The sequence below is a fragment of the Eucalyptus grandis genome, chromosome 7, assembly GCF_016545825.1.
Source record: "Eucalyptus grandis isolate ANBG69807.140 chromosome 7, ASM1654582v1, whole genome shotgun sequence".
Lineage (NCBI taxonomy): Eukaryota > Viridiplantae > Streptophyta > Magnoliopsida > Myrtales > Myrtaceae > Eucalyptus > Eucalyptus grandis.
Window position 1 is genome coordinate 34,044,741 of NC_052618.1, and position 17,314 is coordinate 34,062,054.

Sequence of the window (17,314 nt, forward strand, 5' to 3'; positions counted from 1 at the left end):
AGTCTAAAGAGACTTTTACAATGGGAATGTAATGTAGACTTGGCTCACATGTAAAAGGGTGAGAGTTGGTGATCATCTCGGCATTTGTCACTGGTCTTTCTTGTCAGATGGAGGTTTATGGACCACAACAATAACTTTTTGTTGGCTATATTTTTACTGGGGGCATTGGCCTTACTTTTACCAAGTACACTGATTTTTCATGCCCTTATTTTTATTCCAGTTATTCATTTATGGGCATTAACCTTGTTTTTGTTAGGTACACTACTTTTTTATGTCCTGCTTTTTCTTGTCGTTGGAGGAACTAGCCTAGGCAAGTTCAAACAAAGCACCGTTATTAGACTCTTGAGTCTTCATCTTCAGCTGGCACTCTAGGCTATGGCAATGACTTCTGATTTGTCTCAATGTGAGGGTAAAATTATAGACTCACTTAGGTTGTACAATGAATACAAGTGCATAGATAAAGAATTGCTCTTTTGTCATTCTAGGGCACTTAAATTAACGTGAGTGTTCATATGCAATAAAGACACTCGAAGATTGATGCGAGTGTGAATAAGAAAATTTCTATCTCTCTTCTCACCTTGTGATGATGCTTCGCCTCCGATCTGCCCTAGTGTGGGGTGGTTCTTGACGGGGGGTATGAGAGAAGCTTCACCCGTGTATGGGGCTCAAGAAGGGGGTGAACAATGAAATGCTTGTCACTATTTTGGTTATCGTACCATTTACGAGAGAACTCTTTACCCTGCGGCCATGGAATCTTCTGCACTTATCTCACAAGTGTATAGATGGGGGAACTGTGTGTAGGATATGGCTTGCCTTTCATCATTCTAACGCGCCTCATCCAGTATGCTCAATTAATCTTGTATTCTTCATTTAGTTGTCTATTCTAATAATCCTCAGTGGAATCAGTAACTTAGATAGACAAAATCATCATGCAAAATCCATTTGGAAAAGGCATGCACCATTTTAAATGTGGTTGAGTTTGTACTCTCAGAACAAATGAATGATTTTGGCTCAAAAAGACCTTGTTGGTAGCTTTAAGGTTGACAGAACAATGTTTTTAAATTTTGAATATCAAAAGGGTTATTCACAAATAGGTGTCGATGGATTGCTTTTATTAAGTAGGGAAATGACACAAGAAGGATCAACCAAGGTTGGGGATCTGATCATTGATTTGACGGGCCTTTCTATTTTTGCCCTTGCAGAAGAGAAGATGTAAACTGATCAATCAACAGGGCCAAAATTAAAGTTGAATTAAGGTCTGAAGGATCTTTGTCATTTGCTTTGGTGATTACTCAGGACGCTATTTTGCTTAGGAGAGTTTGTCATGCCTCTCATTGATTTGTTATTCTTGTTTTTGACAATTAGGTGATCCTACAAAAGATAGGAAAGAACATGTCAATCACGAATTCTCTCAGGAGTTGAACAATTGGGAACGATACAACATTACCCTCCATTGGTTTGCAATTGATTGGATAGACCTAAGACATCAGGGGAAGTCTGGCACTTTTCACTCCGTTAGGTCACCACTCAGCTAAAGCGTTAATGGCGTCCATTGCTCCTTTTTTCATTTAACTGAATTGGCTTCTGGATGACACGTTCTTTTACATGAAGTCAGGTGAATTCAATACGAGTCACTTGATTTGCCTAATTAACCATTAAGCTTGGTTCTTGAATCCCAATGCTTCCTTAGAGTTTGTATTTGTTGACTCCTAGGGATATTTAAATGTCGATGACAACCTTTTCGTCTTGACACAATTTGACATTTCTTTCGATTGGTCTTCCTCATTTGTGGCCATGTATGCATGATTGATGGTTGTTGAATCATTTTCAACATCTTCCTTTTGTGGAATTTTCTTCTGTCTTTGACTATATGACCATTAGCAGCATTGGGCAAAGTCATGTACTTCAAGCTTCTATGGAATTTGAGATGGACAATCAAAACTTCCAATTCTCTGATGGCAATCACTTCTTAGGAAAGCATGCTTCTGGAGCATGAAGTGAGGTTTCTAGGCCTTAAGTCATCGTCTGAAATAAGGGGCTAGAGAATGCCTCAACTGTCTAGATTTCCTCTCTATTGACAGTAGCCAATTCAAAGAAAGAGAATAGATCCCTTCCTTGTGCTTCTGGGCTTGTCGAAGCTAGAAGTCCCGTTGATGAAACCACAACATCTAGTTGCTCAGGCACGTTGTGGGGAAAAGATATTGCTCCGGCTTGAGAATGAGTTAGGCAAGAGTGAGGTGGAGTGCACAGGGCTCTTGGGGACGGCTTGATTTCAACCGTATGTTTGTACCTATTACGTCCTATTTTTCGTTTCCTGTAAATAGAATAGAGAGGACATCATTTCCAAAATTACATTCAGAGAATAAAACTTACCTTCTTTGAAGTGGGATGATCTTTTCTATTTGCCCTTGTTTTCTTGGCAGGGTGTCTTCGAATTTAGCGAGTTCACATGATGCGCCAGCTTCAAATGCCCCATATCACACTTAAAGGGGATGATATTCTAAGACACGAAGTGAATGAGTCAGAAAGACAAACGTGATTAAATTTAACATCTTGTTTTGAAGAAAGCTTTTGGTAATGAAATATTTTTTGTTTTCAAAAGTATATATCCTTGGGAGGAAGAAAGCATGAGGAAGCCCAGCACTTAGTATTCTCCTTGGATGGCATTTTCTTTTCATGGTTGGATAGCATCACTGGGCCAGTTTGGGATACCGCCTCATGCTCTCGAAATATTTTCAACTTTATTTAATAGGTGGATTTACATTTTGGAAGAGTGATTTCAAAAGTTAGTTCCTCAAGCGGAACTGATGTTGAAAATAAAACAAGCCAGACTTAAGAAAGATGTACAGGTTCCCACGTTGGGGATCTACTTGAGCGGGCTTGCACCCATTTCCCCTTATGGTCCTTCGTTGATGGTGTCCATGAAAAGGTCTCCCAACATAGTGGTCATGTTATCTAGCCCTTCTTTCTCTATTTCTAAGGGTGGCACTTCATTGCTTGAATAATACCTGGCCTCTACTAGCCCTTGATAGATGTCAGCGGTATGTGCTTCGACATTTCTGCTCTGACTATCTTCAGAACTGAATACCACGTTTACTTTGTTGGTGTGATCAGGGAGCGAATTGCTCTAGAATGAGAAAGCTTTAGTGTCTAACAGGTTCTGGATTTGACTCTTGAGGGTGAAGCACTCATCAGTCGAATGGCCCACTTCTTCCATGTGATAGTCGCATATTTTTGACGAGTCATAGTTGGAAAAACTTTTAGCATTGAGTCGTTTTAGCTCAATCGAAAGGAGGTTCTTCTTTCAGAGGATTGCCAGTACCTGTGATAGAGATCCAGGAAGAGGAGTAAATTGTCTCTTGTTGCTGTAACGCTAGGATGGCTGACGGCTGGTGGTTTGTTGTTGTCTTGCACTTGTCTGAATTGTTGGAGAATGATTGTAGGTCGCATTGACATCTACCAGGGGTTCTTTATCTTTCTTCATGCTGAACCTGCCTGTGGATGCAGGTTTAGTGAACCAACCATCCCTCGACCCTATCTCGATTTGCTCCCCTACTGGAATGAGTTGATTAAATTATTTGGCAATCGTGGTTACCATTTAATTGCGATGCTCATAAGGGAGGGTTTTGATAAACATCTTTCTCAACTCGAAATCGGTTGGTTCAGGACTGATTTGGGTGGCCAGATTCCTCCATCTAATAGTATATTCTTTGAACAATTCGTGCTTTTTCTTTTCGGTACGCTCAAGATCCTCACGAGAATGGGTAATGTCCATTATGAACTTATACTGCCTGAGGAATGCCTCACTCACTTCGCTCCATGTTTCGAGGAGATTCATGTTCTTTGTAATGTACCACCTCAGGGCAAGGCCTATTAGACTTGATTGGAACAACTGGATCATTAATGGTGCATTATTAACGTATTGGGTCATTCGAACCAAGTACATTTGCAAATGAGCCCTAAGGCAAGTATTGCCATCGTACTTCTCAAACTTAGGAATTTTGAATTTTTCCGGCATTTTGACATTGGAATAAATGGAGAGGTCTATCAAAGTAGGATCTTGGAGGCCTTACAAATGTTTCAGCCTCTCCTCAAGCTTCTCGAGGCGTTTGTGCTCAATTTTAGACAAATTGCCTGGCTTCACTTTCTCAATCGCGGTTTAGTGCGAATCATCCTCTAATTCAGGCATATTATCGTCGGTATCTCCACCTTGATCACCCCTAGTAGATGATTGTGGCAACAATACCTCAATTGAGGACGGGGCGGGAGTGAGTTTTCCCTAGGTGGAGTCTATCTGCTTTGAAAGTTGTTGAAGCACATTGAAGACTTGCTTCATTTCACTTTTCACGACCGCAATACGGCTTGGTACATTTTCTTCGACCATTCTTGCTATTGCTTTTGAACGAGTCTGGATCGGCGAACGTTGTCCGTGATTACCTAGTCATGAATAAACAAGCGTGTGTGAATACAAGGCGTAAATAGGGAGTCAATCCATGATGAAGACCTAATCCTACCCTTTTGTTTGTTTATGAAAAGTTTGTACATGTAGAAGATTTCCTAAGCATGATTGAAAAAAGGCATGTGACATGTTTGCATGGACTAGAAAGATACTCAATTTGAAAGGCAAAGAAAGTATGAATTGCAACAAATTTTGAAAAAAACTTCTATCCCCTTTGAAGCAAACGATTTTGAAGCAAACGAAAATTCTTGCAGAAAGGGACTTTGTAACATGCTTGAGAATAAAAACATCAACTGAAAGTAATTTCTTTTGCAAAAGTTTTTTTTTTTTTAAACTTTATGACAATTACTTCCGAATTTAAATGACCGTGATATTAAATCCTAGACTAATCATCGACCGCTCAATTTATGCAGGAAGGTAAGTAAATTGTAAAGTACACGAAAAAAGCTTACATCACGCGAGAAAATTGATGACAATCACATAGACATGTGCATGATATGTGCGGCTTGATTTATAACTAAGAAGGTTTGTTGAAATTAAAAAGGTATCCGCCCATCGTAGTCTCACGTTAGCAGCGTACCCTCTTATCCTTGGACAGAGAAATTCAAGGAAAAGAAAGGCAACTTCATAACGTAGTCTCGCGTTTGAAGCCGTATCTTTCTTAACACAACCCTAAATATCCTATGGCGGCCCAGGTCCGACAGCCGGGTTGTATGTGTCATATGTAGTGCTAAAACAGTAAAGCATAAACAATAGTTTATAATCACAAAAAAATCTATTTTAACCAAAATTAAAATAAACATTTAAGCTACTGACCTGCAAAAAGAAAAAAAAACAAAACAAGTCAGTAAAGTGCTTAAACAAGATAAAACGGCATAAATCCTCAAATGTTCCTAGTGGAGTCGCCAAGCTATCGTGACCTCTCTTTTTTTTAGCGCCCGATCAGGGCGGGCACCTTGCAGAGGCTAATGGTTCGGTTAAGTCTATTTTAGCCCAGACTCTCCCAAGTCCATCAATTCATGACTTAATTGTTCAAATTTTTAACCTATAAGTCAATTTTAAAACGGAGTCGCCACTAATTGGTTTGGGGTGGGTCGGTTATAAACTCAAGCGAAGTATTAGGAGAAATACTTGCTCTTGCGCAACCAGAGAAATTGGGATCAGGGACTTGATTACACTAGTTAATTACTAATACCCTTTCGGTACCTAATCTTATTTAAATCCTGAGGCTTTTTGGATATTTGAGGGATTTCCAATGCACTTGTGGCGGAAAAACATTTTTTGGGTATTTTTCTCATTTTTTGGACATAAAAAGCATTTTTTTTTGGATTTTAAATCATTTTTTTTTTGGCCTTTTCTAACTTTTTTGACTTTTTTGGAAAAATATGGAATATTTTGGATTTTTTGATTTTATTTATTAAAATATTAATATATTTATAAAAAAAACGACTGGGTCGGGTTCCCAGGTTGGGACTGACTCGAGGTCGTCTGCCCATAGCCTAGACGAGCCCGCAAATGGCCCTTTTTTGGTTTTTTGAAAAAAAAAAAACACAAAAACCCAAACGATTTGATTTACCAAAAAAAAAAAAAAAAAACCCAAACGATTTGACCCATTTTCGTTAAAAGAACTTCAGCCCAATAACCACCCGACCCACATGAATGAAATCAACCCTAAGTGGAAACCCTACCCCGTCACCGACCCGGGTCCGACCCAGGTCATGACCTAACACGACGCCTCCTCCCTTTTTCGCTTGGACGCGGCACTGACGGAGGGGCTAGGACAACGGAACGGGGTCAACAGCGGCGGCGATACAAAGGACATTAGCGTTAGGAAGATGCGGTGTTGCGGCACGGCGACAGTGATAGGTGGAGATGTAGAGGAGAACGGCGGACAAAGCGCGATCGAGGACTAGATCCTGCGGTGGCTTAGGGCAGCAATGAGGGTTTCTAGCGGAAATGGTGATGGCCAAGCAGGGTTGATACCTGTCTATGGAGAGGGTATGGCACGACGGCATTGTTGGTTGGTGAGACGGCGTCGTTGGTGGTGGAGGTGGCTGCCCAGAGTGACAGACGCGACGGGGCAGGGACGGTTGCGACGGCGGGTCCTCAGCTTCTCAGATTTGGTCCTCCTCTCTCTGGCTCCTCTCACTCAGACGCGACCCTCTCCTTCTTTGGCCGTGAGCTCTCAGATGTCAGTTGTCCCTGGATCTTGACTTGCACGTTCTCGGCCCCCCTTTTTGAAGTCTCTCAATGGGAGGTTTCGAAGATCTATAGCCCTCGATCCTTCTCCACTTCTCTGTGTCTTGCCGTCGTCGAGAGAGGCTTATTTATAGGCGAGGGGTCGGTCGGTTGATGGAGCTTCGACCGTTGGTCTTCGCACGCCAAACAGCCTCCGCCGACCTAACCGGTGTCCTATCCATCGAGGTGGCTCTAGCTAGGCCGCCTCATATTGAAGACACGTCCACTCCATCGTATGCTGCCTTCTCCATCTCCACTCCGGCGTTGTGCGCGTCCTCGTCTTCAGTTCATGTTGCTTATCCGGTTGGGGAAGAAGACAAAGGGGCAGAAAGGGGGCCGGGCTGGAGCAGAAGTAGGTTGGGCCATTAGGGCCCATGCGGGGGGGGAGAGAAAAGGAGGGGGCTAGGCTTGAAGGCTTAGCCCCAATGGGCTACCAAAATTTTGTTTTTTGTTGTTTTTATTTATTTATTATTTATTATCTAAAAAATGAAAAATAAAAGAAATTAAGGCCTAATTAATAGCCTCATCAAAATTTAGGTGTCAACAGTAAAAATATATAAAAAGGAGGAAAGAGTTGAAAGAAATGAAAGCAGTCGTGATGCTGCTAATTTGTCCAAAGATGCTGTCAAAGGTGACAACTAGGTGGCGGTGAGCATGACAACAGTGGATTGACAAGGATTAGGTGTAGGACGCAAATTGCGCAACCCCAAGATCTCCATAACCAGAATAAGAACATGCATAATTGAGTAGAAAGATTAACGCACCTATTTTGGGATTCATCGAACATAAAGCGAAAGCAGAAAAGGGATTACCCACATATCAAGGGGATCTACGCATCAAGTCCTTCTCCTCTATTGTCCTCCGTATCACTAGCTCAATGAAGCAGGCCCCCTCACGTGTAGCGTTAGGTAAATGCCCCTTAGGTGAGGATACATGTGAGAATTAGGGTTAGAGGAGAGACTTGAGCACTGTTTATAGAGTTTCCAACCAATCCCTCTCATTACGAGCCAGGCTCAACTTGGCCTACACTAGCCAGCCCATATTAGACTAATTAAGAAACCTTCTATCTCACCTTAGACCAAATCCCGTAAAATGGTAAATGTTAAACGGTAAATTACAATATCAATTAATGTAGTCCACACTTAGAAAAACTCTTACATTCTCCCACTTAGACTATATTAATTGAAATCGTACTGTATGTGTGCATATTTGGTTTAGAGATAATTCTTAATAGTTAATCCTATCCCATAAAGTCTTAAACACCGAATCATGACGGTAACTGTATGTATACACACAGAGCCTTCCATGGTCATGAATGTTCTCAACTTTATTGATAGGGATTCAATATGATAGTGTGGCAAATGGATAACATCTTTCATAGAGAGATCCCATTTGTCAGTCACCATTCTCTTAACTTTAGGTGTCACAAAAACTTGTTCCACTAGAGAATGCTTTATGGTTCCAATGAACCCACATATGTCTTGTCCTTACGGTTAACCTTTCTTTATGTATCACAAGACATATGCACAAGGCTAATAACCGGATGCCCGAATGCCCCTAACCTTCACTCAAGGTTTATACAATTCCTTGAGACTTTATCAATATGTATTCAACATAATAACAACGCATTCCAAAATATTTTATTGAATGCAAAAGTTGATACATATCAAACCGTTACAAAGTGTAACGAACACAGATGAAATCTTTATCAGAGTAAAGCCAAAATAACTCCCACTAAACAACAGCATCTCATGATGCTTCTAGGCTTATACTAATGACAGGTCACTTAAATACACATGGGCGTAGGCCTTTAATTAGTGGATCTGCAACCATATCATCTGTGAAAATATATTATATTATTATGTCATCTTACTGTACCGTTTCCTTTTGGTAAAAAATTTTGACCATCATATATTTAGACCCCTTGAGACCTTTGCAGTAAATAAATAATACTACAAATTTGTTATCTCAATACAATCATATGGGGTTAATTCATAAAATTAAAACGGTCAACTCCTTAATGAGGTTCCGGAGCCTAATAGCCCAAGTAACAACCTAAAAGAATGTTACTAGCACTGCTTACATAGTAGAAGATGACATAGAATTTTATTTACTGCACTTCCTGCTAACATAAATATGTATTGTGTTATTGATCTCTTGTCATCATAACATACAACAAAATTTACATCTAAATACCCACTATCTGCAAAAATTAAACATGTCTGTAAATTAGCATATAATTTCTTGTCCTTTTAAGTACCTCAAAACCTTCTTGGCAGCAACCTAGTGATCACGTCCTGCATTTGACTGATATCTGCCTAGAAGTTTCGTCACAAAGACAATATTTAGTTTAGTGCAAATTCGAACATATATTATACTTTTAAGTGCACTGACACAAGATACACTCTTTAATGAGATTTTCTCAATATCTAAATAAGGACAATGTGATAGATTCAGTCAATCACCTTTAACAACATGAGCAATTCCTAGCCTGCAATGATGTATATTGAATATTTCGAATATACAATCAGCAAATGTCATCCGAGAAAATCTAATATAATATGGCAAAAACAATCTTTACAGACCTCAATACAAAACATAAAAGATACTTAAGGTCACTACTTGTAAACAAAATATCATGTACATAGTATATGAGAAAAATAAATTTCCTCCCACTGACTTTGCAGTATATTGAATTATCTCGTTCTCAATAGAACAAAATAACAATATTATGAAACTTTAATAATATTGTCTGGAAACTTTCTTAAGACTATGAATAAGACTTTTTAGTCTACACACAAATTTATTTGAATCTGCTGCAAAATCCTCAAATTACATAATATAGATTTTGTATCTATTTGGCGTAACTCCATATCAAAATAAATTTTTAATGACACATTCACTCTAAAAGAATCTTTAAAAATAGTAGAAAGAAATAATTATTTCTTCATGATAAATTATCCACCCCTCTTTCAGAGTGAAAGCTTTAGCTACAAGTTTAGTTTTAAACTTCACAATTTTCCTTTGAAATTTTGTACGCCAATTTGCAACTAATGAACTTGTGATCTTTAGGCAAGTAAGTTGATTTCCAAATATTATGATGTTTCACATATTATATATCGCCTTTTATGTTATTTAATCATATACTTGATTGAGAACAAAAACGACATTTATAAATATGACATTACATCAACCATATAGTGGATATTGTAATCATGCTCTCACAAATAGACTATATAGTCTCGATGATATAACTGATCGTTTTCCCTAACAAATCTCCTTAATAAAGCTGCAACCACTTCATTCTGCACTTGAGAGGTTTAAGAAATTTCATAATAAATTATATCAAGAATAGTACCTTGAACCTCAATAAGTTTAGTTTATGGTATAGGAGATTCCATAATTATATGTATAGGTAAGGACAAAAATGCAGTAACCTACATCATACTATTATTTTTAATAGTCTGAGATAAGTTATCATCTACAATTACGTTAATCTTTAGAAACTTTAAAGTATGTGATTCCATAATTCTTGCACCTTCTTTAGGGTCATAAAATCAATACTCATTTAACAATTTAGACAATATACAAAATAATTCCGAGTGGATCCGAATTCCAACGGACTTAATATTGGATTAGATAACCTCACTTTTGCATGACACCTCTAAATTTCATATGATTCAAGTAATTTATGTCTAGTCTATAACTCAAAAGAAGTTTATGAAACTATTTTTGTATGTGAAAATGTTACTTTCAAAATATCAGCTCATAAAAGACTAAATAAATTAGTCTTACTAATCATACTCATCACCATGTTCAATATGGTGCATTTATGCCTTTCAGCCAAATCTTTTTGTCAGGATTTTCAGGTATAGTAATTAAGTTACCACCCTAGAATCTACCAAATATTTGACAAATGACCCTTTAAGCTATTTCGCATTGTCATACTTGCCAAAATACTCATAGCCACTGTTAAGCCTGACAACCTTTTAAGATTAATTGTAATTATTTTATTCTTTATCATGGCCATTTTCCTTAAATAGAAAACTTTTGGAAATAACCTTTTAACCATATACAAGATGTATATGTACTTAAACACAATCTTTGCAGATGTGTCATGATTTCGATATTAGACAAGACATAATTACAAGCTACTAAGGCTTCCATCATCTTATAGCAGTGCAATCCGCAGGCAAACCTCTTTTCAAGTGTTCTCATGGACAGTAAACAACTTCTATTCCTCTTTTCTCAAGCAGCAAATCATATGTCCACTACTTAAAATTTGAAGCAGTAAAAACCTCAATAATAATGAAGTTATTAATTACAAAAAAGGTAACTGAAAACCAAGCAATATATATAATTAGCATCATGTGAGTACCGTGTAACTTGACGTACAAGTACACATCCAGAGAGTTACACGCATAATCATATAATCACCATCATGTGAGTACCGTGTAACTTGACGTACAAGTACACATCCAGAGAGTTACACGCATAATTATATAATCACCTTTGGACAAAATATATGACATGCAGTTGTACACTCCCCACATGATAGCGGTTATGAGAATATATTCCAATTCTTTGTGAATTCATCACCTTTGGGTATATGAATCACTAAAATCAGTCACTCCACCACACTATCATGTATCCCTCCATGAACTAATACACAATCACCTCCTTTGGGAGTATGACTACGCATTAGATCAGGAGACAACTCAATCATCATACGAGACCGAAATTTCTCAAACCCAATCAAGCGTGCCACTTTAGCAGTGACTACTCAATTAAATCATTGAAATTCTCTCATACTAGGGATATAAACTTTACTTCTCACATACTCCATATATATGTGATTTTAACTTTAGTGATAGGGGTAGCATATCACCAAAATCACATATCATGCTAATTACATTACTTTATTCATTAATAAAAATTAATCATATATATATATATATATATATATATATATATATATAGCAAACCTGAAATACATATTCCAATGAGATCACCAAGCACAACAACACAAGAAACTTCTCATAACAGAGAAGAAAGCATCTTTTATGTACCCCGATTACATAGTACAAGAACAACATAAAAAGAATGCTGATTTAGATGATCTATTACAAGTTAACATCATAGCAATACAGGGTACATGGGATCAAAATAAAACCTGGCAGCTGATTCACTATTGCTCATGAGTTCATAAGGCAAAAAATAACTCTAAGGCCAACAACTGATTTATTAGCCAATTTTCAAGTAACAAATTATCATTGTAATCAACCAATGGCCTATTAATTGAGTCAAACCAGAGAACCAAATATCTAAAATTTAACAGTAGATACTATTGCTCTGTGTAAATGCTATCATACTTCTTAATCACAAAAATATTCAACTTGATAGATATTAACAAGTGACCAGATGAGTTCATATATAATATGCAGTAACTTAATTGACATCCATTACCCATATACAACAGATATGTTAATCAGTACAACCGGTTTGGTCACGAGTTCTTAAGAACGTCTATCATTCAAAGGTTATCAGAAGAAACAAAAATACATCAAGATGCGTATAAATAACTATGCTTGAGCAATAAAAGTTCCATAACTTTTCTTTTTTCTCATGACCTCAATACATAGTTCAAATATTATCCCATAATGGTTGTATCTCATTAAGCCAGCTTTATTTCACAATAAATTTTAATTTTTATTAATGAATCACACCATTATAATGTTTATGTGATAACATACTAGTAACCCAACACTTGTATTTCCAAAATCACAGAAAATACAAGAAAAATACGCAAAAATACACTAAAAATACACATATTTAGGGCATTGTATGTATTTTCACATCCATAAAATAATCAAAAATATAAAATAAATACATCACGACGTAGAGGGAAATCATACGAATCTAACGCTACCAGACACGGGCCAATCGGAGTCTCCATGCGCCCACACGCGATGCCTGAGTGCGCGGTGTGTGGAGCTCACACGCGGCGCGTGTTCGACACCCAGGGGCGCATGGCCGCACGTGGGGGAGCGTGCGGCCTCCTCCGGCGACGCGCCACCGACCGTCTTGCTTGTCTCGTCGAGCCCAGTTCGAATTTGTGATTTAATTTTATTTTTATTAAACAAAAAATCTCGAAAATCACAAATTATGGCAAAAACTTTATGCGTTCAAGTTCTAGGGTTACGGTTGCTCTGATACCACATGTAGGACGCAAATTGCGCAACCCCAAGATCTTCATAACTAGAATAAGATCATGCATAATTGAGTAGAAAGATTAATGCACATATTTTAGGATCCATGGAACATAAAGCGGAAGCAGAAAAGGGATTACCCACATATCAAGGGGATCCACGCATCAAGTCCTTCTCTTCTATTGCTCTTCGTATCACTGGCTCAATGAAGCGGCCCCCCTCACGTGTAGCGTTAGGTAAATGCCCCTTAGGTGATGATACATGTGAAAATAAGGGTTAGAGGAGAGACTTGAGCACTATTTATAGAGTTTCCAATCAGTCTCTCTCATTATGGGCTAGGCTCAACTTGGTCCACACTAGCCAACCCATATTAGACTAATTAAGAAACATTTTATCTCACTTAGACCAAACCCCGTAAAACAGTAAACGTTAAATGGTAAATTACAATATCAATTAATGTAGTCCACAATTAGAAAAACTCTTACATTAGGTAGAAGAGAGGATGGTAATTATAGTTAGGTGAGTTTGAGGAGTAGTTAGAGATGGATGCATACGTCATTTTCTTATTAGATGGCCAAAGGGACCATCATTTGATGGCTCATATTCTATCCATGCTCTGTAGAGTACAACGTGAGGACTTGCTCGAGAACTTACCCTTCATATTAATTATATATGTCAAAATCCTGCATTAGGTTTTCTTACCAAGATTATGCTGGAGTATTTGTTGGTGAATGTGCACATCCACCAAATTGACACCTCTCGTACTAATCAAAGTTTAGTGGCGCAACAAAGCCATAGATAAATTAGGATTCAAAGGATCTACAAACTAGCACTCGAGGTCCACATGCTTACGAGCATAATTGTGGAGAGAGATCTCTTTTGTTTTTGTGAATATGATGATAGCTATCTAAAATATCGAAAAGATCAAGTAAATTTACCACTACCCTATAAGATACTGCTGGAAAACCCGAAAATAACCTTAGACTATAAAAGAATTTAAAAAATGAATAAATGTTCCAGAAGTCCTACAACTTGTCACGAAAATGCATTTTAATCCTAAAACTTACAAAAAGTGCATTTAAGTCCTAAAATTTGTCAAATTGTTTCAATTGAGTGTTATCGATGCCGTTAGCATTTTCCATTAAAAATGCTGACGTGGCATTTTAAATAATTTTTATTTTCCAGGTTTATTTTTTAATTAATTTTTATCCATTTTTTAAAATTAGATTTAAAAACTAAAAAATTAAATTCATTCTTATCTTATTTTCAACAAAAACTAAAAAGAAAATTTTTAAAAATAAATTTAAAAAATAATGTTAATAAATATTTTAACTAAAAAAATATTTTTAATTAAAATGTTTTTTAATAAATATTTTAACTTTTTTTCAAATTTTTGGTGAAAATAAGATAAAATGAATAAATTTGATTTTTTTAGTTTTTAAATCTATTTTTAAAAAAATAATTTAAAAAATTCACGTGGAAAATAAAAATTATTTAAAATGCCACGTCAGCATTTTTAACGGAAAAGGCTAACGGCGTCGATCTTAGAACTCGTTTGAAATAATTTGACAAGTTTTAGGACTTAAATGCACTTTTTACAAGTTTGAAGACTGAAATGCATTTTCGTGACAAATTGTAGGAGAGACTGGAACACTTATCCCTTTAAAAATTAGGAAAAACCTAAGTTAACAAGGAAAATAGACATAAAAATATAAAGATGCCCTGAAACACAATTAAATGACAGACTTTGAGGCCCAGATGACTGTAAACTAGCTTTTTGAATTGACCCGATAAATCTTTTTGGATAAAAAATTATGACCGTTAATATTTGATTTTTGGTCATTTAACTTTTTTGTCACTCATGACTTTTCCAGGTTTACTTAATTAAGTTTCTTTTTTTTTTTTAAGTTTCTTATTAGTTCTATCAATATTTTCATAAAATCTTAATAATTTTTAGTTTTTGGTATTACTGTTGTTATAACTTATTATTTTTATATTAACAATTTAGTTAATTTGTTTGCTTTTAAATTTCCTTTATTATTTGTTTTACTCCTACAGAAATCAAGGGTAAAAGAAAGATGTCTATTTAAAAAAAGAAAGAAGATGAAAATACATATTTTCCCTTTAAAGTCATGACTAACAGAAAATATAACAACAACTAAAATAAAATAAAAGTTGATGAGGTACTGAGTAAGAATTGAAGGTTCAGGAGTAAATACACGTGCGGACCCCTCAAGTGCCACAATTTTGGCCAAATGGACACTTAAGTGCCATAACTTATGAAATGTATACTTAAGTGCCAAAATTGGAGTAAAATGGATCACTTGAGTGTCACTCGGACCAAAATCCGGCCAAAACGCCAACGTGGCATTTTTCCGGCGAAACGCGCCCAAAACAACGCCATTTTGCATGCGACGTGGCCAAAATGGCGTCGTTTTGGATTGACGTGGAAAAAAATTAAATTAAATTAAAATTAAAATTTAGTTAAAATATTAAAAAATAATAATTTTAAAATTAAATTTAGTCAAAATATTTAAAAAATAATTAAAAAATTTTAAAAAAAGTTTAAAAACTTTAAAAAAATTTTTTTTAAAAAAGGCAACGGGGGAGGTGGCTAAGGGATCAGCCCTCGGCCGCCGTCGCCGGAAGGGTCGGCGACGGCGGGGGAGGGTCGGCTGGGCCCGGCCGGGGGCCGACGTGGCCGCCGGCGGCGAGGGCTCGCGAGCCCTTGTCCCGATCGGGGGTGAGGGCTCGCGAGCCCCTCCCCCGGCCGGGGTCGCCGGCCCCGGGTGGCCCGTGACCCCGGCCGACCCTCCCCGCCGTCGCCGGCCCTTCCGGCGGCGGCGGTGGCGGGCGAGGGCTCTCGGCCGCCTACCCCTATTCTTTTTTTTTTTTTTTTTTTATAAATTTTTTAAATTTTTTAAAGTTTTTATAATTATTTAAAAAATATTTTAACTAAATTTAATTTTAAAATTATTATTTTTAAATATTTTAACTAAATTTAAATTTAAATTTAATTTAATTAATTTTTAAATTTTTTTACGAGGTCAGCCCAAAACGACATCGTTTTGGCCACGTCGCGTGCAAAACGACGTCGTTTTGGGTGCGCTTCACCGGAAAAACGCCACGTTGGCGTTTTGGCCGAAGTGGCACTCAAGTGATCCGTTTTTCTTCGAATATGGCACTTAAATATACCTTTCGTAAGTTATGGCACTTAAGTGTCCCTTTGGCCAAAGTTGTGGCACTTGAAGTGTTCTTTTGCCGGAGTAAATATATTATGCTGTAACCTTCGGGTAAGTTTTGTGTAATTTTCCCCAAAATTTTTATTATGTATCCACCTCTCCTTTTTCTTTAGCAATGCTAGTTGCTAGATATAAATCTCATATTGAAACTTGGTCATATAAGATGTCTACACAAGCTAAAGGAGACTATATGTATAGGAGGATTGGCTTCCAATAGTAACTTGGTTAGATTAGTATGAAAGCGAGAATATTCAATTGAGTGCGTGGTACGAACCAATGAGTTTCAAGGTGTTCATGTGCCTGAGTTAGTTAGAAAAGTCTATGGAGCTCGTACTTCTAAACCGTCCTTGAAAACACGAGCAGGCGAGAAAATATGAGGGGATTCTGGGCAACTCGTGACTCCCAATTTCAAACAATTTCTTCACCCCATCTACAGAATTAGGCAACAAAAGCTCTGACCATCTCGGAAACCCCACTCTCTGCAAGCACTCCTTGCTTATCGACTCAGTCAGTGCCGGTATGGAGCACGTGGCCACCACCGACTCCACCAGCTCGGGCCGCAACTTGGCCAACTTGAACGCCACCATCCCGCCGTAGCTGAACCCCACCAGAGTGCACCGCTGCAACCCAAGCGCCGCCAGCCCCTTCGCCACACATTCTGCCTGGAAGTCCACCGTCCGGCGGCTGTCGCCAGTGGCAGAGCCACCAAAGAAGAGGAGGTCCGGCACGTAGATGGCGTACTTCCTCGAAAGTGCAAGGACCCGGAATTGCCATGTGATCATGCCGTCACCGACAAAGCCGTGAAGGAAGACGACCGCATTCTTGTTTTTGTTTGGAATTCGGGTTGGAGCCCAGAAGTTCATGATGGTACCGGGTGCGACCTCGATTTTTCAAGGTCTCATGCCGGCGAGCTTCATTGCCGCTCGCAAAAAGGGCTGGGAGAGCTTGATTGCGTTCACCATTCTCTCTCTCTCTCTCTCTCAATATTTGTTTTTGTGCGCTCGGGTTATAGCGGTGGGGGTCAAAGTTGCGGGCATGCTAAAAACCAAGGACACGGGATTCTATTTCTTCATTCTTTTTCCACTTTTTGATAATCTAAGCCCCACGTTACTTCGTGACTCTTCGTCATCCATCTATTTATTTCTTTACATCTTTATGGAAATCCA

General features: G+C 37.9%; 1 pseudogene; it reads right to left on the reverse strand.

Annotated features, from left to right (window-relative positions):
- Positions 1-16,453: 16,453 nt before the first annotated feature.
- Positions 16,454-17,110, reverse strand: LOC120296102 (annotated as a pseudogene).
- Positions 17,111-17,314: the final 204 nt, after the last annotated feature.